Consider the following 25,415-nt stretch of genomic DNA (forward strand, 5'->3'; position numbering starts at 1 on the left):
GAATCGGACTTCCAGTATCCTGCACTATTGACTATGTCCGCTAGAACTAATGAGTGTTGTGGTCCAAAACGTCTGGCGAGCCAAAGGTTGCAGACCCATCCTTTAAGCACATGGTTATAGCTTTGGGTGTTCCCAGTACCGGAATAGAACGTGCCCTTGCTCATCGTGCTGCAGGTGCATTGGCAGACCTCTGTGTGGCTCTCTTATTTTCCATGACCCGACCTGTGCCAGCACTGCGTCAGTCACCAACGTCAGGGTTCGAAATTAATGGCAGCTGAGAGCCATTTAGCTCCTGCTTGTGGCCTAGAAGAGCGTGGCTAGCTTGAAACCAACAGCTACCATGAGCTACTGTTGGCTCCTCAGGCCAATTGAGGCTGAACAACCACACCTATGTAAATTTGGGACAATCTATAAATAAACATTAGGACACATCTATTCAGCATTTAAGGATATGTTTGCATTCCATGTGCAAATTAGAATTGCAGAATGCCGTTTGCTAGCTCCTCATTCCCCAGTGGTCACTCCTGGTTACCGGTTAATGATGGATACCCAGGAGCTGCTTTGAGCTCCTGCTTATCCAACCTGAATTTCGAGGCTGCATTCAGCCCTGGGAGTGGCCTGCTCTGTGCCCATGTGCGAAGATGCAGAGGCCAACGCACTCTTTTGTGCTCTAAAAAAAGGGCACACGCCCACTGCTTCCCACAAAACAAGCACCACAATTCTGAAAGGCCACAACGCTGGCATACTTCCAATCTAAACTGATTAAAAAAAATTACAAATAAAAAAAAAAAAGTACACATCCAGATGTCCATTCTTTATTATCAGTATTCTCCTGTCGGGTCGGCTTCGAGACAGCAGAACAAGGCCTTTTAAACAGCCCCGATACCCGAAAGGCCCAACATCAGCGGTCATTATCGAAGTGCCATAACCCCTGGAATCGGCTCTTTTGATTGGCTGCGTTCCCGGCAAGCACTGCTCCTCGGGGACACTTTAAATGGCCCAGCTATTTACAAGTCTATTTTTAATTACTTTCAGGCTGCTTGGCCCTAGGCAGTGTTCTGTTCCCAGCAGTTCCCATGAAGAAAGAACAATTCCGTGCAGCTCCGGCCCGTTGGAAGTGAGGGGTGAAGGAGAGTTTGGCAGTGCGCTTTCTGCCTCACTTGTCGGCCTGGCAGATTCTGTGCCCCGCCGTTGTGTCCTCAGATCCGTGTATCCCTTTTGTCGGCCTGTGAACGAGTCTCTCGTCGCCCCCTCCATTTCTCTCCTCCCTTCCCCTTTCCAACCCGCCGACCAGTACCATTATTACTGCCTGTGCCTAGGCTTAGAAGCCCCTCGTCGCCTCCCACGCCACGCGATGCAGGCTCCATGCATGCAGCCAGTCCCTTCGTGAAGGCGCTGGAGCCCGACACGTGGCTTTTGTGATATTGTTCCAGCCTGAGGAAATGGCCACTCATGGATGTGTGGGCACTCGGAAAAGAAACGTCTCTGAATGAGTCTTCTGAAGATTGTTTCATACGGAGATCTGCACAGTGGCAGTCATCAACCACCTACAGTTGTGGCAAACGTACACTGGCACAGAGGCGTAGAAAGGGCACGGCCTGAGCAGGCAAGAACCACTTAAAATCTGTAAATGCCCACTCATCAGTGCTGTGTGGGCATTTGTGGATGTTAATGTCACTACGGTGGGCCCAACTACATTAGCTTCAGGCATCACTTGTTGGACAATCCTGGCTACGCCGCCTGTGCAGTGGCATAGGACGGAATCTGTCCATGTGCCCCTGACCCCCCACCCACCAGGAAGACAAAGACTTAACTGATACTCGGTTTTGTTTTGATGAGGAAGATGTCCCTGGGACATTAGGAGGCGATGGCTAATTAGGACTGTCACCCTCACACCCGCAGAACCATTTTGTGACCAATATCCACATGGATTGGTATGGTCCCCATCTGTGCTGTGGCAATGGTGGCATGGGCGGTGAGGGCTCCTGGACGCAAGACGACTGCAGCTTGCCGCCCTTGCTACAGGTCATGTATGATCATCAGCAACTACTCTTCCTAGCATGTTGAGGCACTTGGACACTGCGATGCACGTGCAAACGTGGAGGGACCAATTCCAAGAGGATGTCCTCCCAGATAAAGGAGGCCACATGCTGCAGTTTTCCCTCCATCGCAACACGGCTTCCATGTGTGCCCTGGGCATCCTGATGGGTACTTTTCTGGCCCTCATTTCACAGGCATTCGGCCACTACAGCAAAAAAAATATAGGTTCCCTAAACCCTGCGTAAACTATAAGGTCAGCTTTGGTGACCAGGACGTTAGCTTCCACTAGGGTGACCAGATGACCCGGTTTTAACCCCCTGCCCTGAAAGCTTTTTGTATTTAAAAAAATACCTCCCGGTTTTGGGGAAATAGAGGGTGACCACTTAGATCTTTACAATCTACAAACTATTTAACATAACATTTATAAATCAAACAAACATTTAAATACTTTTAACCACATCTTCAGAATCCCACGAGAGATTCAAACCCCCAACCTTTCAGGTAACAGCCCAATGTATTAACTTATCGTGCCATGGGAGACCGATTGAGAAACAGATGTCAAGGCATGTAAAAACAAAAGCATCTTTTTTTCATGCTTACATTTACATGTTAAACAGCACAGATTAGATCAAGAAACAGTGCTGACCTTGGAAATTATTGTTTACTGTGTGATCCCGTTGAAAATAGTTACACTCAAATTAAGCTAATGCGCCCATTTTCTGAATTAGGTTCTAAAGAAAAAGCCTTTGTGTTTGATTCACACAGTATTGATGTATATGTGTATTCAGTGCCCTTTTGTGATGACACGTGTTTCGACGTATAAACCGTCTTTTTCAAATCAGAGCCAGTCTTTTTGATGCACCTTATATTTTTCACAGCAATGACATCCTGTCACGGGATAATCCCAGTTTACCTTCGTCCTTCGTATTCTGTGCTATTCGGTCCTCGTTCTAGTCTGTCCACCGGCATATTGTTATTGATAACTGATTACACATATAAATCAATACCACAAAGGCTTTGATCTTTTTCTTTAGAACCTAATTCAGAAAATGGGCGCATTAGCTTAATGTGAGTATCTATTTTCAACGTTGTCTTTCCGAATGGAGTAGAGGAACCAAGGACTCCATTGTTACCTACGTTAATGCGACCTCACAATTAGAGTAAGTCATAAAAAAGGGCGCAGTTCTAACAAAAAAGTAGCTTGAAATAGGTTCCTCACAAACCAAGTAAATTACTGTGTGATCCCACCTGCGACACCAGTGCTCCAGATAACATTTTGAAGTGAGAGTATTTTAACCCCTATTTTTTGAAGTTGGGAGGAAAATGATTTTTAAGGAGTAAACATGCAAGCCCAGTTCCCATTGGGAGTATTTTATGAGCAAGTTAAAATATGTTTTAGCTGGGAAATGGAAATGTTTTTGTAATAATTATTTATTTGCGCCTATTTATTCATTTACATTAACAGATACACGTTTACTTCTTCTCATCAGTAATAATAGCCATGACTTCTTGTGGTACTACGTACACTGCTGGTCCAAACGTATTAATGGAGCTGTGTGAGTGGCAGCAAGGGCACATGGTCATTTTTTGTTGGGAGTATTTTTACTCCCCATTTAAATTTTTGAAGAATATTTGCCTATTTTTAGGGAGTGTAAAAGTGGGCGATAGACCCCTTATCTGTAGGGCTGAGCGACACGGCTGGGAGGTTGGGTGGGGCAGGGGGTTTGGGGCCAGAGGGTTGTTGTATTCCTACTGCTACGTTTGTAGCCGTCCAGGTTTTTAAAAAAATAATATTTGGTCACCCTAGATTCCACGCATAACCATCACTTTCAGCTACTACCCTGGAAGCATCTTGTTATATGAAATTAAATGATATTATATTTATATTGCGTGCTCATACACGTGTTTCAGAGCGTGACCAGGCAAAGGTAGGGGAACAAAAACAACCATCTTACTAGACCGAGTGACATTAAGAATGCGCAAGTGCATGGAAAAGGGAAAAGGGGGAAAGTGCATGAAAGTGGGAGAAGTGGAAAGTGTGGAAACAGAGGAGAAAACTGAATAAATAATAAGTAAAATAAATTAATAAGGTGATAAGCAGTGGTAGTGCAGCCCGCAAGTGCTAGATTAGTCAGATACGGTATATCTGATAAGTGCAGAAGAAAAGTGGGGAGGGGGCTGTATGGGTACAGATACAAACCCCAGTGCAAGGGGTGGCAGGGTGAGCAGGTACCTGGGCCCGAACGACAGAGGTTGGCCAGGTGCACAGTGCCGAAAGAGAAAACAGATCAGCAGGGGAGAAGAGAGGCAAAGGCGGAAGAGAAGAGGAAGGTCTTGAGGTGCTTCCGGAACCGGAGATGGTTCTCCTCAAGTTTCAAGGTGGCCGGTAGGATGTTCCAAAGGGAGGCCCCAGCCGATGACAGAGATCTACCCCAGCTAATTTCTTTTGAAACCGACTGACCCCGAGGGAGTTAGAAGTAGAGGAGCGAAGGGCTTGAGAGGGGAGGTATTTACGGAGGGAATTATGCATATAATGTTCAGTCTCTTTTGACATTGGTGACCATATAGATTTGTCGTTACAAGGCTACCTCTGAGGATCAAGGGGGGGGGGGGGGGGGGGGGGGGGGGGGGTGTGTGTGTGTGTGTGTGTGTGTGTGTGTGTGTGTGTGTGTGTGTGTGTGTGTGTGTGTGTGTGTGTGTGTGTGTGTGTGTGTGTGTGTGTGTGTGTGTGTGTGTGTGTGTGTGTGTGTGTGTGTGTGTGTGTGTGTGTGTGTGTGTGTGTGTGTGTGTGTGTGTGTGTGTGTGTGTGTGTGTGTGTGTGTGTGTGTGTGTGTGTGTGTGTGTGTGTGTGTGTGTGTGTGTGTGTGTGTGTGTGTGTGTGTGTGTGTGTGTGTGTGTGTGTGTGTGTGTGTGTGTGTGTGTGTGTGTGTGTGTGTGTGTGTGTGTGTGTGTGTGTGTGTGTGTGTGTGTGTGTGTGTGTCCCCGATCCCTGACAGCCAGGAGCAGGTGGCCATTATGGTTTAAGCCTACTTGCCCCATCATGACTGCTTGCTCAGTTGAATAGCCTGCAACCACAGGGGGAAGCCGAGGTCACCATGCTACTACGGAGGATCAATGGCACACCCCCAGGAGCAATTACTTTGGGAACATAAAGTCCTCTAATCAAAATCCTGCAATCACCTTTTTTCACATAAGACCCCATCGCTTATCCGGGATCAGTGGATCACCCGGTGGGAAAAGTGTACTTAGTTACACTTCGAACCGAAGGCTTTATACCACACACAAATTCCAGAGCACAAGTTACATTCATGACATCACCACTGTCTTTACAGGATAATGTTATGATGGTACGCTACCTTTTATAGAGGCTATTTTGTTCTCTGGATCGCTTTGCGGCTTCCAGAGAGCAGAACTGAATGCACAGACAAAAAACTGGGTGTCTAGGTAAATACCTAACCAGGTTTCCAACCTACATTTTGACATTAGACTGAGTGGTAGGACCATCATGACACATGTCTACAATATATATCTGTTTACCCACAACAGGAAATGAGTTTCGAGACCTACATTTTACAACAAGCAGTGTACCACCTCATCTTGTCTACTTTCCATATACACCTCGAATATGAGGTGAGTCTTACTTTTATGGATACAAATTAGTTGATATAAGATTACAATATATACTCTAGGTTGATATCAACCTTTAATTTTACAGGTCATGGATTTGCCAATCTCCTAAACGCTAATAATGGTTGGTTTGGTGACCCTCATTATCTTCTCAGCACCCTTCATATAGGATTGGGTGAGTGATGAAAAACGTATGTTCGAATGAACATTTAATCTTAACGTTGTACATATTGACATGTGAGTTGTCACTCACTATTGCTCTTTAAATATATTCTCTTGATAAGAGGAGATCACTATTTAATCAACAACACACCGTAGTGAAGATTTACACTCACTTTATTCTGAATTGTGAGGATACTGTACGTACGTTGCAGACTTAATAGAGGTGAGATTTCTCTACATACATTTAATATAGATCTCTCTAACCTTTTTGTGGATTACATGCTGGAAAGCATGTTTGGACCGCAATGGAGTGAATCATTTGTAACCATTTATTATCATGGATGTTGCATCCCTCATTTGAACTCCCAAGCCACTCTATTTCTTAGTTGAAGAACATTGTTACGGGGGGCGCTGTTGAGCAGCCGACAAAATGGCTGCCTAGCCTTTCAGCTCCGTGCGCCGCTGCTACGAATCTGGCTACATCTGCGGTTTGCTGTTCTCCCCCGAGCTGAGACCTGGCTCCCACCTTGCTGTTACCCTGAGCCACCTGCCTGTGAAATTTGGCCCCGATTCGGACCTTCTGACTCTGGATTCAGCCGCAGGCTCTGCCCTCCGCGCTGGGCCGCTCTGGGCCCTCGCACTTCCGACGGGCGGGCTGTTTGGCGGCGCCGAGATACCCCTGCTGTTGCTGGCGGCTCCGCGACTCGTTTGCCTGACTGGCCCTCTATCGGGACCGTCGTGGCCGGCTGTCCTGGGCTGATGCGAGGGGGCTGTGTGTGTGACCCACGCCGGCCGCGCTGATCTGACGTGGGGTGCCGGCGCCTGCTGCCTGGATCTCCCTGCCCGCTGCCTTACGCTCTTGCAGTGCCTCTGCCTCGCCTCACTCTACGCCGCGGCGGCGCCGCGGCCCACCTGGAGGATATCACCCGGCAGCCCGGAGGCCTCGCTGGACGTCGCTGGAGCGGGGTCGTCGGCCGCGTGTGGCGGCCGCCGGGGCCCTGCGTGGTCTCGCTGGGACTCCGCCATCCTGTTCCTGCGCGCAGCCGGGCGGCCGCTCATGAGGTGAGGAGTTGCGATTCCCTGGCCCGACCCGGCTGCTGGCCCCCGCTTCCTCGCTAGGACTGGACCCGCGGCCCGGCGTCTGCCCACTACACCTCCTGAGACCCACAGGGGCCGGCTGCCTGGTCGGTCCCGGCCGGGGTGACCTTCCCCCGATAGCTCTGCCCGCCGTCAAGATAGCGGCCTCCACCACGTCCCTGTGACCGCGCGGAGCTACTGCACCCACACTAGTCCTACCACGGCACTTGAGCTCTCAGGCTTCACGCCACACGATGTCCAGCAGATCCAGAAATACCAGCAAGACCGGGGCCATGGACAAATTCGCAAAAGCCACCCCGAGGTCTGAATCGCCCCATGCATCATGCGTCCAGGACGAATCACCACCCCCTGCGGAAGGGCCCCCTGCAGACCTGACGATCATGATGGAGTCAATGGCTAGAAATTTTGCAGCCTTTCATGAAAAACTGGACGACATTAATGCAAATGTGGCGTCCCTGAAGGCTAAACTAGATCAACAGGGGGTGCGAATCACCGAAACTGAACACAGGATCAGCTCTAATGAGGACAATATAGTCACACTGCAGAGTACGGTGTCTACCCTTGTCGCAGACATGAAGTCGGTAAAGGCCAAATGTGATGACCTCGAATCCAGATCTCGTACGAACAATATACGCATAATTGGTGTCCCGGAAAATGCACTGAAGGGTCGACTTGAACTGGCTGTTGAGATCCTCTTGAAGGAACTTTTAGACAATCCTGATTTGTCCCCCTTCTTCACTGTTGAAAGGGCTCATAGAGCACTGGCTCCGCGCCCCAAGCCTGGGGACTTCCCGAGGCCCATTATTGCGAAAATTCTGAGCTTCAGAGACCGTGACCAGATCCTCCGCCTTGCACGTGAAAAAGGCGAGCTCAGATTGGACTCACAAGTGATTCGAATTTTCCCTGACTTCTCGATCGGAGTTCAGCAGGAGCGTCGCCAATTCATTGGCGTTAAAAAGCTGCTCAGGGAAAGAAGTATTCCCTATGCCATCCTATTTCCTGCGCGTCTAAAGTTCACATTTAACAATAAACTTTACTTCTTCACCGTGCCCTCGGAAGCAGTGAAATTCATAGAAGCACATATTCCCCCTCTTCCGCCCGCTGACATGATGGGGAATGTCTAGATTCTACTTGTGGCCTGCCCTTGTTGATCGGCCTCTGGTCGGGCGCTTTAGATGGTTCCACTGCACATTGGCCTTTTTCACAACTATTCTGCTGTTACGTTTATGTTTTTCACATGTTCTGGGCTACACTCGCTGCACCTACTTTCTCAAATAAGCTCCTGTAAGTTAATATGCTGAACTGCTCATTCTGCCCATGTTGACTTCCAATTATCGCTGAGTGGCATGCTTCTTGGATTCACATGTAGGCTTGACACGGCCACCTATAGTTGCAGCATCCTACATTACCAAACCGCACACACTGCTTGTTTTCTCTCGAATTTCTTTGGTTCCAAGCACGCTGGCACACGGCAATGGCGTACCCCACTGCGATTGCACTGTTCTACATAATTTTGTTTTGGGTTAGCCCCTGTTGGGCTCTTGCACAGATTGGATCATGTTGGGGTCGACCCGACTGTGCACTGGTTGGGATGGGTTGGGTTCACACTGCTAAACTTGGGTTGGTGGTGAGGGTGGGGGGAGGGAACGGGGTGTTATTTACAAAAGGCACACGAGGTTGCATGAGGCGCGCACTAAAAGGCCACGACTGCAAGAGTGATTCCGAATTTTGGAGGACGCACTATTGGTGGGTCCGTGATGTTCATTAAGAATATATGTCATGTAATGGAATATCCGTCACCGCAATGTCTACCGTCATAATGTCATGGAATGTCCGGGGGTTAAGTAACCATACTAAGGCCCATAAAATAATGGCCTATGCCAACAGGCATGGGTGTAGAGTAGTGTTCCTACAGGAGACCCACTCCGATGGCCACATCCCTAGATCCATGGCTCCGACCTGGGGGCCGGCAAGATTCTTCACCTCCTATTCCACTCAATCCAGGGGGGCTCTAACTATGATTCATAAGTCCATTAAGTTTACACTGCACAAAAGTTACATTGACCCTGAGGGACGCTATGTCATACTGCACTGCACTCTAGTTAACAGAGAATATTTACTTGTCAACACCTATTGCCCCAATGTGGACTCTCCTGGATTTTTCGATACTATTGCCTCCATCCTGCTGGGATATGTGGGTGTACCGATCCTCTGGGGTGGGGATTTTAATCTTATTCTGGATACGGTCCTGGACAGAACTGGTGCTGCCCCCCGTCCCCTGTCTAGTGCCGCACGCAGACTGAACTCCCACACCAAGAACCTAGACATCTGGGACGCCTGGAGATCGCTACACCCCCAATCTAGGGACTACACTTACTACTCATCAGTGCATGATAGCTCCTCCAGGATAGACCTATTTCTGGTATCAGGGGGAATCATGGGTGGAGTGGTGGACTCCCAGATCCTACCCCGCACACTGTCTGATCATTCCCCTATTACACTCTCGGTGAGGCTGGGTGTGCCTGCCCCGACATTTAGCACCTGGCGTTTCAAATCGGATGCCCTTAGGGACGTGGTGTTTAAGGCTGAAATACTTGCTGATATCCAGTCCTTCTTTGAACACAACACCCTCCAAGATACCTCGGCTGCAGTCAGATGGGACGCCTTCAAAGTGTATATTAGGGGTATGTCCATCTCCCGTGAGGCTGGAGTGCTGAAAACGATCAGAACCGCACTGGGTCGATCTGAAGCCAAACTGAAACAGCTGGAACTGCAGTGTGCCACCAGGGCTGACCCTGTCACGCTTACCCAAGTCTCCGATGAACTCCGGGTGTTCAACACGCTTGCCGTCAGCGAGATACAATACCTTGGCCGCCCTCAAGCAGCCAGGAAATATGGGGAGGGGGACAGGCCCGGGAGAACGTTGGCGTCACTGATTAAATGGGAATCTGGCCGAAAGCAAATCACCTCCATTAAAGACAGTCTGGGCAATACTCAATGGGCTGACCAACAAATCCTGTACACATTCACTGATTTCTATAGGTCCCTCTACTCCCAACCCGCTGAACACACTGAACAATATATGCGAGAACTTCTCAACCAGATCCCCACCACAGAGATTTCCTCCACTACTCGGGACGGGTTAGACTCCCCTATTACACTTGATGAGATAGTGACAGCCATTTCCGACTTGCCCAAAGGCAAAGCCCCGGGACCTGACGGCCTAACTGCCGCCTTCTACCAAGAACACGTCGCCATAGTAGCCCCCAGGCTTCTTGAGGTCTGGAATGAATCGCTCCGATTATCTATCCTCCCTCCCTCCATGCGCGAGGCAGCTATCACTGTGCTGCTCAAGCCCGGTAAACCGGAGGATGAGTGTGGGTCCTACCGACCCCTCTCCCTTATGAATATAGACACGAAGATCTTTGCGAAAATCATTGCGAATCGTTTTTTGCCCATTATGACGTATTTGGTCCATGAGGATCAGGCCGGCTTTGTACCTGGTAGGTCTACCTCCCATAATATTAGGAGACTCTTTAATGTGATGTCCCGCATCGATCAGAATACGCAAGCGGTGGCGGTCACACTGGACGCCCAGAAGGCCTTCGACATGGTCTCCTGGAAATACACATGGCTTGTTCTGGAGACTATGGGCATCGGCCCAAACATGATCAGGTTCATTAAATTACTATACACCTCTCCCGTGGCGAGGGTGAGGACCAATGCGTTGACGTCCGACCTTTTCACACTCTTTAGGGGTACCCGACAGGGTTGCCCCTTTTACCCAATACTGTTCGCTCTAGCAATTGAACCGATGGCGGACTATGTCCGTGCTCACCATGCCCGCAAGGGGATAAGACTGAAAGACAGCCCCGAGATTATATCTCTATATGCGGATGATGTTTTGCTATACATCCGAGACCCCACGTCACATCTCGACCCAATATTGAGAGATATCACCCGTATTGGCACCCACTCCGGCTTCACCATCAACTATTCAAAATCTGAGATCTTTCCGCTCACTCAATCCACCCAACAACCCACTACTGAATACCCCCTCCGTTGGTCACCGAAGGGCGTTAGATATCTGGGTGTGCAAATATCCTTAACTAAATCCACCCTCCTTGCTGATAATTACTCTGCGGTAGCACAGATAGTCGAGACTAAAGTCCAACGGTGGCGCGCCCTTCCGTTATCCATCGCGGGTCGGCTTTCCCTTATTAAAATGATCCTTCTCCCTAAACTTCTTTACACTTTTGGCAATATACCTGTGTGGCCCGGGAAGGGCTACTTTGCTAGACTACACACAATTTGTGCACAGTTCCTTTGGCACTCTGGCGCAGTGCGCAAAAAGTGGACGGACATGACACTCCCATATAGACTAGGGGGACTCACGGCTCCGGAGCTATCACTCTACTGGTACGCGGCCCAGGCACAGTTTGCCACACACTGGTACCCCGGTACCCCAGTGCGTCCCCATGTCAAACTGGAACGGCTGGCGGCGACTGGCACTGACCTAATGTCCATCATACTAAATCGGCAATACACACCCGACTCTCCCATTGACCCACTCAACACGACCCTATTAGCCTGGGCTCGCCTTCTGTGTCAGACACCGGAGGCCTCCCCGTACTACAAATGGCTTCCTGTTTGGGACTTTCCCGGCCTAGAACCCACTCATGATGCGTCATTGGCTCGACACTGGGGGGAGTTGGGATACCGGGCACTGACGGACTTCTACCCTAATGGCAGGTTTATTGACCCCCAAACCTGGAAATCGGGCCACACAGGGTCCGCCTTAGAGACCCTTCAGTACTTTAGATTAAGGGCTGCGTTCCGTACCAAATGGCCCTCATTTCCTGAAGAGCCCCCTGACAACTCGGCCATTGCATACATCGCTAACTCTGGTGGTGCCCGTGGAATAGTCTCAGCACTTTACAAGATTCTTCAGGCCACTACCCCTACACCCACCCTCAAGGCACGAGTTGAATGGGCCGGCGAACTAGGCCTGGAGATATCAGACGGGACCTGGTGGGCGATGTGCCTACACACCCAAAAAGTCTCCCTCAATTTCCGTTTCCGCGCCATGCAGTACAAACTCCTAAATAGACTGTACTACACTCCGCACAGGACCTCGAGATTCGCCCGGGCTGCGGTGCACCCCTGCCCCCGATGCGGGGCTATAGAGGCTGATCACTTACACATGTTCTGGTCCTGTGACAAATTGCTTAGATTTTGGGAAAGTATTCTAGAAACACTCACGGCCATCACTGACACTGTAATTGACCCCGACCCGCTGGCTGTCCTATTTGGTGCCTGGAAAACAGATGACACCAGGGGCTCGGCTAGATTCCTCAATATTGGTTGTATGATAGCCAAGAAATGCATTCTTCAGAGCTGGAAAAGTCCTTTCCCCCCGACCCACCAGAAATGGCTTCACATGCTAACTTGGTCGCGCAACTGTGAGGAGGAATTTATATCTATGCTCCCTGCCACCTCTCGTCCCAGAAACATCTGGACGGAGTTCAATTCATACCTGAACTGTCAAGGGGAGGGCACCTCCAGCTCTGTTTCGTCCCGCACTCGTTCAGTGACCATCCTTACTACATGAACCCATACCTACAGGATTCCCTTATGTCTGTTGTCTGACGCTATTACCATCAATGTACTATGCTTCATGTATTGCTTCACCTTATACTGTCTAAATTGTGATTGTTGCCTTGATGTGTGTACCATGCTACCTCTGCCGCCAAAAATAAAAGTTTAAAAAAAAAAAAAGAAGAACATTGTTACAATTTGCAACATGGGATATTTAAGGTAGATGTTCATTTATGCACTACATTATATTTGGATACATATTGATATCTTGTGACATCTATTGTGTAAAGGAAATACACCCATATAAGACTATATTTTTACTTATCAGACAAGACCGCTGATGAAGAGTTGAAAACTCGAAACGCATTGGGCCACACCAATAAATACATGTTATTTTGAATTTACATCTCTTTTGAGTATATGTTGTCCTAACCTCATTTTCAAACATTTGTCTTACAGGAGTAACTTACATACTACATAAATAGAGAAATCCAAATGACATATGATATGGCATTTACGCGCCCGTACACAAGTGTTTATAGATATTGTTTATTTGAAAATCCTATACTGAATGCTTGGTTAATTATTTGGCCTGTGTAAGTGTGCAAGGGACAGGAGTTCCCTAGTATTGGGAAATGTACTTCTTTCATTACTTTGCGTTGGCCAGCCACGGCACAGGATAAGAGTTGTGTATTTAACAGTTGTCAGGAGAATATTTTGAATGACTGGCAGGTAGGCACATGCAGAGGGAGAAATAGGGGGTTGGGACGTATCTCGAACCAGAAGGATGTGAAAAAAAAGTATACAATTCCTTTTGGATTAATGTGCCTTCCCAACCATTGGTTGGCAGACAGCCCTCTTCATGGTGTGCTCTGGGAAAAGGCTTGGGCCTTCTTGGGGGGAGGGATCCATGAAATGACCAATGATGATAATACTATAAAATGCTTATTGCTCCATTTTGAATTCACTGAACGATGATTATTATCAATCAGGGCTGTCACAGCATGCCTAGCAATGGATTTGGACTTTATTGGATCACAGGTTCAGTTTGTAATACATGGGTATTTGGGTACGGTGGTGGATGCATGATCACAAAGTTCACAGAAGATACAGCAAGTTATTAAGACACAAAGATCAGCACAGTTTTTTTTAGGTCAAATGTGAAAAGGTCAAATATTTTCGAACAAGTAGATCTAAACCTAATGAAGTAGTGACAATGAGCAAACTAATGATAGCATCATGTGTACTCCTTTTCCCCCTACCTCTTGATCCACAATGTTTTCTTGTTGTGGTTAATGCTGAATTCACATTTGGATACATCACCTATCATGACATGTGATTACAAAATAATTGGTAATATATCAACAATTATTTCCTGTATGTATTTTGTTTTGTATTTTTTGCATAATTCTGGACTGCTATTGGGAATTCCAAGCCCTGCGGAAGACCTGAGGGTTCAGATCGAAACATGCATTGGCTACCCAGTAATAGAAAAATGAACCAACAATTTATGAGTCATTGATGATTTTAAATGTGATTACTAATGAAAGGACACTCAGTACTGATTAGGGCATAGTCTATTGTATGTACATTTTAAATTTTGTTCCAAAACTCCAACGTTTCAAATTTCGTGGCATTAGGGATGATGGTGTCACGTGGAATGAGATCTAAAAAATTATGCCAGCAAGACATTGTGTAACTAAATAGAAACAGCTGATTATTTCGTTTGAACAATTTCTGTTATGTGTTCTCTCCAACTTGCTTTTTGAGGAGCTCATATGAGGAGTCGTTTAAAGGACAAGTGTCCCCTGAGGTTAACACGGTCCCAAGTGTGGGAGTAGATGTGTGCCAGGATAAAGAGCAGGAAGTCAGCAGATCACAGTGCAGCTAAGCCACCTGCTCTCGCCAACCCCACACAAAACAACATACTTTCTGCTTTTTACAACAGCTCTGGCTGGCAAATGGGTTCAGGGAAGACTTGCAGCACCAGCGGAGGCAGACCAGCCATTGCCTCAGGAGAGGGTGGGGGGATGCGGGGTAGTGATGCTCTCCCAAACCAATGACCAACCTGGGGGGCAGATGGGAAAGGGGCACAGCATCAACAGACGCACATTAGCACCCGGGTGGCGGGTGGCAGCAATCAGATGGCTAGGAACGTGGGCTTGAACCGCTGAACAGCCGCCATCTTCCCCCCACCCTCCATTCCCGTTTTTTCGTTTGTTCCCTCCCCCACTTACCCTATTTCTCGCCACCACCACATCCGCTTTTTCCCTTTCCTCCGGCAGGCTGCCATGGAAAGGTAAGAAGGGCTTCGTACAGAGCCTCGCCTCCCCTTTCCATGACGGCCATCTTGGTAAAGGATTTTCATTCATGGAATGGGACGTGCAAGGTGTCCCATTCAATGAATGAAAAACATTTTTTTTAGCACTCAGGGTTACCAAAGCGGCAATCCGGGGTGCTTATGGCGTGAAGCCCCCATTTCAAGGGCTGGAATGGTGTTAACGACCCAGAGCCCTCATTATCCACCCTCGCTTTGCTCCGGCCGATAACATGGGCTGGTGAGGACAATCACGCCCTGTCGATATCAAGGTGCCCCCAATGATGAAACTTAGACAAACTGCTCTGCTCAGCTTTTCGAAAGCTCATGCCTCCCAGTGATCAGCCCCTCTTTGTAAAGCTAAACACCCTCAAAACGGAGGTGGAAGATGGCTGCAACGGGACCAAGGAAGGCATAACAGATGGAGGAAGCGATGAAAGAAAACAATATTCAGCTTCCTGCTGTCAGAGGAAGTGTGTGCGCGTGTGGTGCGAGTAGGGTGCGAAAGTGTGTGTGCACCCATGCACGCTGATAAGACTGCCCAATGAGTTCAGTCACCTACTGCAGCAGCCTAGGTGTAAATTGCAGGCCACACATCCAGTTGAAGGGGAGCTACTGATGCAGGTTCCCTTGCTATGCTGGAACCCGTCACCTCACATTGTCCACATAAGTAACTTATCAGCAATAACATGTATGCCTCACCTTTTCCCCCCAATTTTTCTTCGTCAGCTGGGAGCAGAGAGGCAGCTTGCGTATGTCAAGGGTTACCGAGGCCAGAGTGCCCAAAGAAAGGTGCAATTGTTAGTGGGCATGGAGGCACTTGGTGGGGAGGGGCATTGGGTATTGAGAGATCACTAATTGCCCGACTTTTTAAAACTGTCCCTCAGTCCCCGCAAAATTGTGAGGCTGGCTCCACCCCCCCAATGAAAACCAAAGCGATTTCCTGACTGCCGCGGTCAGCCTGGGTGACTTCTGGGAAGCTGCGTGCCTGCCCGGGTCCCAGATGGTGTAAATGTTGGCTGTGGGGTGGGTGAATGAGGAGACCACTGATGAGGCAGCATTCAACCTTGTTATGAACTTCCCTCCCGCTTTTATGAGGTTGGAGAAGAGCATAATGTCGGCAACCCTCACAGAACCCTCAACCAGTGTACTCAGATTCAAGGCTCAGCAGGTCAGTGTGCTGATGCCAAACCAACAAGCTCTCTCCAGGTTCTTTAGTGGGCACGAGGCTACCATGCCCTCACTTAAAATAAAGCCGATCGGAATGCGGGAAGGTGTCCAAAGCAGAGCGATGGATTAACCTTGTTCGATTTCTAAATGATGTGGGAGGGTGGACTAGATGGACACAGTAAAACAGTCATGGCAAGCAGCCAACCCACTGTCCTTTCTGAAAAATGTGGTGCTAATGCCACAGGCCTTGCCTTAGGGCATGGATAAGGTTGCGCACGTGAGATACATATCTCCCAGCCCCCCACACCAACCTGGAAAAAGGTGACAGTGTGCCCAGCCAGGGCCAGCCTTAGGGCAGGGCAGGTCGTGCGATCGCACGGGGTGCCATTAGCGTAAGTCTTGTAAGGGCTCTGCTGAGCTGGCGTAGTGGGAGAAGACGCGGCAGGCGCCCTATTGATATTAAAAGTGCTGCGGCGGTGTTGCGCATTTAATAAAAATAGGGTGCTGATGCAAAAGCATTAGCACTCTATTGAGATGGTTACCTCCCCGCTCCGACCCAGGTTTTCATTCGAATAGGGTGCTCATGCATTAATATAAGTGCCCTATTCCAGTGATTAACTCCCTGCTCAGGCACTGGAGCGGGAAGCAAAAAAAAAAAATTGCCCCCCCCCCCGCATTGACCAGTGGTGCCAAATTTTTCTTAAACCGCCCAGGGGTGCTGCCGCCACTAAGGCCGGCACTGTGCCCAGCGTATGGCACACCTACTCATGAGAAGCTTTGGATCACCTCTTTTTGTAGCCATCCCAGCCGCCTCGCAGGTGGTGCTACAAATTATGCTACCAGGTCTCTGAAGGCCCTGGGCATGAGCCCCTTCCACTCCCAACTAGTCAAACAATTAAGGACAGGGATTTCCTTATGGCCTACCCGACCATCAAGCCAAGGAGACTCCTGACGGGGACCAGAGTTACTGAGTGCAATAGCCACTGGTGGCCAGTGAGACACCTCAGGGTGCCGACATGGGAACCAAAGCTGCTCACTCTGGCTGCAGCGGCACGGGCCCAGCATTAAGTCACATGGGGGGGGCTACTGCTGGCCAGGGGCAGTTGCATTACCATCTTTTAACAAGATAGGGATAAGCCAGGTGGCTCCCCTGTAACCGGCCCATGCCAGATGTAAACAGTACAGACTGGTCATTGTGCCCGATTTTCAAAAGAGTTTTTCAATGGGAAAGTCCGGTTGTAAAACCCTTTGTAAATCAGCCCCGTTGTGTGTTATGCCGCAAGATTGTGAAAAGGAGGGGCTAAAAACAGAGCGAACAAGTGCCCGAAACACCTTTGTTCCAGGTTACCATTTTGGTATAAGCACTGTGCTGTGCTTTCTTTCTTCTCACTCCGCTTTTCCTGCTTGCATGCTGGGGTACCACGAGGGCTCTGAGGATGGGATGCCGTGCGTGGGAGCTGCGCAGTGTTAGTTGGAGAGAGGCTGGTGGATGTGCTTTCCCAATATAGGTCTACTCTTGTGACCGTGCTGGGGGCCGTACCATCCTGATACTGTAAGAACTAGAAGCGTTACTGTTGTACCTGTGGCTCGTGGTCCATTAGTGAAAAGGCATACTACAACACCCCGCTGTTAAACTATCTTTAAAAGATGCCCCTTTAGTGCCCGCGTGCGTCTAAGGGGGGCTGGGGGGTTGGGGGTGGCTGATCTCCAGTGACTGCAGTGGGCACCCCTGGTAAACTGGAGAATGCCTCTCCATAGCCAAGACAACCACGGCGAGGCCCTTGCTCCCAACTGGCCAATTCAAATCAAAACCAATCAATGCAAAGCGAATACATTTTGAATCCTGCATCCCGGCAGCTGCACCTCGAATCCCCCCCAAGACGCTGCGATTCGTTATCGCTGCATCATAACCGCCCTCCCCCTCCCCCCACCCCACCCAAACCCAACGTACGGATGCAGCAGAGCAGATGGCCTCACACACAAAGGGGCACACGGCCAGGTACAGAACACGCTGCAACGATACATGCTTACCTCCCCCACACAAAATATAAGCACGGGCTTGGGCTGTGTGGGATGCACCTGATATATTGATAAATATATGGTTTTAAAAAATGTAAGTTTAAGAGCATGTGCGAGCAATCCAAACAAGCAGTAACAGTCCGGGCAATGCAAGGTGGCAGCAGGGCGCGATCCCCGGGCATGCAACAGGCGCTGAACGTGCAGCAGCAGTCGGGCAAGCTTCCCTCAAACACCCTTGAGAGACAGCACAAAAAGTATAAAGGCCACGTAAAAAAATAATAAAAAGATACTGCCGTGCAGCACCAGCGCACGCGCCCTTTCTCCACTGAGCAGGTTGCGCCAGGGCAAGCTTGCTTCATACACACAGCAGGTGCTGCACAAGGCACACCAGCCCAATCTCCCCTGGCGCCCACCGCAGGTGGGGGCGGGCCCTTGATGTCAAGTCACGCCGATTACAAAGTGCTAATACAGTTACAAGCCTTTCCAGAGTGCTATGAATGAAGACCGGAAGAGGCACAGCACTGCAAGCTTCTCTCACACACAAGGAAGCCAAGGCACTCTACGCACATCAAGCAATGAAAGCCACCTTAACACAGGAGCAGCACATTGGGCATTGCAAGCCATCCTCGTACAAAACAAACAGGAATAGCACAAACAGCAGCAAGCCAAGCTTCCTCGCGAGCACAGGGGGGCGAATGGAGCAATGCCACTTCCTCACACAGGTAGCAGGTGGCCAGCACTGGAGCAAGCTTCGCTCGCGCACACAGACACACAGAACAGGTTCAGCACTGATGACGGCAATGAGCCATCCCCTCACACACACACAACAGGTACAGCACTAATGACGGCAATGAGACACCCCCTCACACACACACAACAGGTACAGCACTAATTACGGCAATGAGACATCCCCTCACACACACACAAACAAGAACAGCACTGATGACGGCAATGAGACATCCCCTCACACACACACAAACAGGAACAACACTGATGACGGCAATGAGACATTCACTCAAACACACACACAAACGGTACAGCACTGATGAGGGCAATGAGACATCCCCTCACACACACACACACACAACAGGTACAGCACTAATGATGGCAATGAGACATCCCCTCACACACACACAAACAGGAACAGCACTGATGAGGGCAATGAGACATTCACTCAAACACACACACAAACAGTACAGCACTGATGAGGGCAATGAGACATCCCCTCACACACACACACACACAACAGGTACAGCACTAATGACGGCAATGAGACATCCCCTCACACACACACACAACAGGTACAGCACTAATGACGGCAATGAGACATCATCTCACACACACACACACACACACACCAGTTTAAGCTTGGGCAGTGACACTTCAAGAACACATAAAAAAAGATGCAGCACTCACAAGTACAGAGCACATTTCAGTCAGGAGTCATTATTTTTACTGGCGCCCGGAAATGGGCAATTACGGCCCTGCCGGCCCCGGTAATTGCCCATTCCTGGGCGCCGGTAAAAAATGCTCCCCATTCAAGCTTCATAGGGCTCAATGGAAATGAGGAGGCCGGATGCACTAGCACCATTGTGAATGGTGCTGGTGCATCCAACATGGTCTGCTCGCGGGTGCTGGTCCGCCCGGCAAATCAGTCCTGGCAGGTGGTAAGGCACCCGCGATCATAACTCGTAGTTTGCCAGTACAGTAACAACAGTACCGGTAAGCTTTCACTGTGTAATGAGGCCCATTGTGTCCGTTATTTAGAACCATATAGATGTGTCATAACGTTTATTTATAGATTGTCCCAAATGCACAGAGTTAAATTCACATAGGTGTGCTTGTTCGGCATCAGTTGGTCTGGGAGTCAAATGTATCTCCTGGTAACTGTTGGCCTCAAGATAGCAAGGCTCTTCTAGGCTACAAGCAGGAGCTAAATAGCCCTCAGCTCCCCTGAATTTCAAACCCTGACTATGCACAGCCAGGTCCAAAGAAGTTGGGCAATCTTTGGTCACACACACACACACACACACACACACACACACACACACACACATGCGTGCGTGAGTGTGCACACAGTGCAGGCCACAGCAGCACTGCACGGAAAGTTGCTGTAGCCCAGATTAGGTTCCCAAAGGACAGGAACAGAGAAAGCTTCCCTCATTCAGCTAAAGAACGCTGCGGGCAGCAGCAGGGCCAGTTTCTCTCAAACACAAAGGCAGGCACAGGGCGGAGAGTAGCAGGGCAAATGTGCATCCACCCCAGCACAGACCAGCAGCAGTGCAAGCTTCCATCACACACAGAACCTGTGTAGCATGACTTCATACACCAAGACAGCAGCAGTGCACATTCCGGTCACATACAGTAGAGACACAGCACAGACAGCAGCGCAACTATCACTCACACAGAAAGCATGGTTATTGCAGACAGCAGGCCAACCTTCCCTCACACAGACAGCAATGCAAGCATCCCTGACACAAAAAACAGGGGTAATGCAGACAGCATGCCAAACTTCCCACACACAGCAGTGCAAGCAACCCGCACAGACAGCAGTAAAACCATCCCTCACACAGAAAACAGGGGTAATTAAGACAGCAGGCCACGCTTCCCTCACACAGACAGCAGTGCAAGCATCCCTCACACAGAAAACGGGGGTAATGCAGACAGCAGAACAAGCTTCCCACACACAGCAGTGCAAGCATTCCATACACAGACAGCAGTGCAAGCATCCCTCACACAGAAAACGGGGGTAATGCAGACAGCAGAACAAGCTTCCCTCACACCAGTGCAAGCATCCCCCACACACAGAACCTGTGTAGCATGCCTTCATACACTAACAGCAGCAGTGCACATTCCCGTCACATACAGAACAGACAGCAGCACAACTATCACTCACACAGAAAGCATGGTTATTGCAGACAGCAGGCCAAGCTTCCCTCACACAGACAGCAGTGCAAGCATCCCTCACACAGAAAACAGGGGTAATACAGACAGCAGAACAAGCTTCCCTCACACAAAAAACAGGGGTAATGCAGACACCAGCAGGTCAAGCGTCCCTCACACACATCGTAGACAGCACTGGCAAGAGCAGCGCAAGCGACCCTCACACAGAAACAGGCTTAACACAGACAGTAGAAGGCCCAGCTTTCCTCACACAGAAAATAGGCGTAATGCAGACATCAGCAGGTCAAGCATCAATAACAGAGGCAGCAATACAAGCTTCCTCACACACAGAACATGTATCCCGTGGAAAGCAGCACTGGAAGGTTTCCTCATATACTCTGACATTCCCATCACATACAGAACATGCACAGACAGCAATGCAAGGTCCCCTCACACCAAAACGGGCGTAATGCAGACACCCGCAGATCAAGCATCCCGAACACAGAAAGAAATGCAAGCTTCCTTCAAACAAGCAGCATCCCTCACACAAGCAGCAATGGCAGCTTCCCTCAAACAAGCAGCAGGGCAAGCATCCCTCACACAGGAAGCAATGGCAGCTTCCCTCAAACAAGCAGCAGGGCAAGCATCCCTCACACAGGAAGCAATGTCAGCTTCCCTCAAACAAGCAGCAGGGCAAGCATCCCTAACAAAGACAGCAATGTCAGCTTCCCTCAAACAAGCAGCAGGGCAATCATCCCTCACACAGGCAGCAATGGCAGCTTCCCTCAAACAAGCAGCAGGGCAATCATCCCTCACACAGGCAGCAACGGCAGCTTCCCTCAAACAAGCAGCAATGGCAGCTTCCCTCAAACAAGCAGCAGGGCAAGCATCCCTCACACAGGCAGCAATGGCAGCTTCCCTCAAACAAGCAGCAGGGCAAGCATCCCTCACACAGGAAACGAGCGTAATGCATACAGCAACAGCTCAAACTTCCCTCAGCCACACAGCAGGACCCAAAAGGTACAGAAAAGGCTAAATCTTCCCTCGCACAGATGACAGATATGATAAGATGAGTCGCAGAGCAAGCTTCCTTCGTAGACACTGGAAATATACAAAAGCAACAGCGGGTGGCAAAGCAAGCTTCATCCACAGAAACACCATGGGAATCAGCCACGGCACAGCACAGCAGCCGAAGAGCAAGCTTCCCGGCCCTAATGCAGCATATGAGTGCAGCGCGCGCAGCAATGTACACAAAACAGGACACAAGCAACGCTGGTCCATTAATGCCCAGGTAAACTAATTACACTGGCACCAGAAGCATAGTTAGAACAACTCCCCCACGCCGCCAGTGGCACAGCGGGACTTCCCGTTACGTACCATTTCAAGCACCCACTCGCACACATGCAACCCGCCTCAGAGGTAACCCGAATGTTCTCCAAGGCTGCCATGCAACGTAGTAATGCACTTTTACATGGCATATTATGGCAGAAGTCGGTCTTGCGGAAAGCCAGTTCTGTGCAGCAGTGCTGCACGTCAGTTCAGTGCACACAGCACCACGAGGCCAGCACAGTGGCAATTCTGCAGCGTGCAACCCCCCCCCCCCCTTCCTGGGGTGGAAAGAGGTGGCATTGCCTAATCCCTTGAGGATACAGCACCGTCCCCTCCCCTCCACCACAAAAAACGGACGTCTGATACATCTGGGTACCCATTTCACCCCCTCCCTCCTCTCCCCAGCATCCCTCCACTCCTCATCAGCCACTTCCTGGGCTTATCAGGAGCCGAGAGAATATACGCTTTACAAAGTTAAAGAACTTACCTTTGCCTCCTGCGCCCCCACCCTGTTGGCAACGGGGTGGGCCCTCACCGCCGTACACTTCTCCCGGTTCTGCGGCGCCCCCGGGACTTCTCGGGGTGCTGGATCCCGTTGGGACAGGTCTAAAACCGAAGACGCACCAGAAACAAGAGAACAAGAACACGGGCGATATATTAATAATGGCCCTTTTTTCAGCAGTGCGCGTGCTGCGGTCCCGGGAGGGGCCGCTTTCTAGTAAGGGTTACACTTCACAAGCCCTATAAATAAAGTCACAGGGGGCGGCTCCGCTGCCCGCCGCCCGCCCGGGGCTGCCTGCGCTGACGCCGCGCTCCGCTGCTCCGCAGACCGCGCAGGAGAGCGCCGCGAGCCGCCCCGGCCTCCACGGGCGCCGGCGCGTGCATTCGGGTGCTCAGCGCCTGGCTCTCGGGACCCCCCAGCAACGGGCGCCCTCACTTCTTGCTCTGAATTCAAACTCTGTCCCAGGGAGATCTCCACTTCTTCCAACAGCTGAAGAATGACATCACCGGCGCTTCCCCGGCCGGGCTGCACCACTCGGGTGGCAGAGGGGGGACCCAGAGCAAGCGAGCAGGTTAGGGGGGCGGTAGGGGAGGGTGTGAGGCTCACCACTCATCTCAACGTTTCACGCGCGGGAACGGAAATATCGAAAACGTGCACGAAGCGCAGACTGAGTTTTGTTCATTACTTCGGGGTAGGAAGCGGATAACTCGTGAACACGCTCCCCTCTTTTTCTTCACACTAGTTGGTAGCTTCCAGTGAAGGATAATTACTTTATTGTCTGGAGCAGAAAGAGGTAATTTTATACTGTAGCTGCCCAGTCTGGCTGTGTGGGCTCTACACAAAGCCCCGGCTCTAAGGGGCCCTCCTCCTTCCCTTCAGAAGCTGAACTTTGACCCCCCAGGGTTAGCCCCAAAGGACAAGTAGTTGGCTTGGGTTCTTGGTGGTTGACCTACCCCAGGCCAGGGCACGTCCGACTTTTTTCGATCTTAGTTTTCAGTGGATTGCTAGCTGCAAGGAATTCTAAAAGGAATGATTTTGTCAGTTGTGCTTTGTTGAGATAGACTGCAAAGCTCTGTGTTGTCTTGAGAGATAAGTTCAGCAAGTGTCCATCCACGCATTGCTCTATGAATTAAGGGGATTTTAATTAACAGTACCATACAAACAACACACCGAGGGCGTTTTCTCCAATTGTTTTTTTCTTTAGTCTCTGTCTCTTCCTTTCTTGTCCCGTCTATTGTACATCTCCAGCAGACTGTGAGCCCCCCTGACAGATCTCGCGCAGAACTGTGTTCAAAAGGAGGTACCCACTCATCTCTGTAATGAATTAAGTAAAAAAATCAAACCGAATACCACAAGAGAAGAGATTGGAAATGTTTGTAGGCCTTCCCCGGCCAGTCCAGAATGCTCATTAATCCGGTCAAAAGGTCATATAGCTAGAGCATCTCACACTGAGGTCTAGTGGGTAATGCCAGCTTCCCCTACCTGATTGTGAGGGATTCGACCACCCGCACGGTGGGTGTGCACTCGGCTGGGCTTTTTTGCAATTTTAAATGAAGTGGACCAAGTGGCTGGCTGTTTGGCTGGAGAGGCTTTCAGTTTGCTGTTCTGTGCGTATGAGCCGTTGGCAAGAAGAAGCCGTCGTGTGCATTTCGAGTGGAAACGTTGATTTACCTTTAACTGAGTCTGCCTCCAAGCCACGCCCCCACTTCCCGGCAGCCTACAACTGGTCCGGTGCCTGTGCACCCGCGCGCCCACCAAAGTAGACCTAGTGGCTGGCTGTTTGGCTGGAGAGGCTTTCGGTTTGCTGTTCTGTGCTTACGAGCCGTCGACAAGAAGAAGCCGTTGTGTGCATTTCGAGTGGAAACGTTGATTTACCTGTGCATGGACTCATAGAACTCTTGGCTGGTTACTCTTGGTGGACTTTACGTTTTGACACGCTACTTACATTTTGTTTTCTCTCGCTTCTCCTGCAGTTAACTGAGTCTGCCTCCAAGCCACGCCCCCACTTCCTGGCAGACTACAACTGGTCCGGTGCCTGCGCACCCGCACACGCACCCAAGTGGCTGGCTGTTTGGCTGTTCGGATGTGGGATGCGAGGTGCTGATTTAGTCTGCGTTACCTTTCTTAGTTTTGTAATGATTTGTAACGAATTTGGGAGCGCTTATAAGGGACTCTTGTTATCTGTAAGTAAGTAGCTCTTATTTCCTAAATTCTATATTGATTGATTCAAGCTAGCTTCTACTGGGTAATTTGTTTTGCTAAGTGACAATTGACAAGATACGCATTCAATCATGGGTAAAGGTATTAAAATACCAACTATGATGAAGGACCCACGGACAAAAAATTCTGCTGCCCCTGGACCCAATAATCTATCTAATAAGATTGTAAAAACTGACATTGAATTGTGGACTAAAATCTTACATATTCCATATAGTGATATACTACTCTCCAAAATTATACCTGAGTCATGAAGAATAGTGCTTGTACTTGCAGTCTACAAAAAGGACTCTAGATTCTACCAGAAAGCTATAGACCAATAGCTATCTCAGATCCTGAGTCAAAGAGTTTTGCTTCAATTGTGTTGGAAGAAATGCAAGAATGGATTAGATGCAATAATATACTTGATTCCAAACAAATTGGCTTAAAAAAACATGGGCACTGACTGTGGGG

General features: G+C 49.6%; 1 protein-coding gene across 2 annotated transcripts in view; it reads right to left on the reverse strand.

Annotated features, from left to right (window-relative positions):
- The window catches only part of LOC138582426 (transmembrane protein 198-like), a 144,794-nt gene extending 120,821 nt beyond the window's left edge, over positions 1–23,973 (reverse strand). The window contains exon 1 of one of the 2 annotated variants that reach the window (XM_069653710.1): positions 23,900–23,973. The gene's annotated coding sequence lies outside the window, so the exon portion shown is untranslated. Of the gene's footprint in view, positions 1–22,730; positions 23,251–23,899 lie in introns of those variants that run through there. The other variant, XM_069653709.1, reaches the window with a different exon arrangement.
- Positions 23,974–25,415: the final 1,442 nt, after the last annotated feature.

Source organism: Ambystoma mexicanum, chromosome 3q, assembly GCF_040938575.1.
Source record: "Ambystoma mexicanum isolate Mex_15411 chromosome 3q, UKY_AmexF1_1, whole genome shotgun sequence".
Taxonomy (NCBI): domain Eukaryota; kingdom Metazoa; phylum Chordata; class Amphibia; order Caudata; family Ambystomatidae; genus Ambystoma; species Ambystoma mexicanum.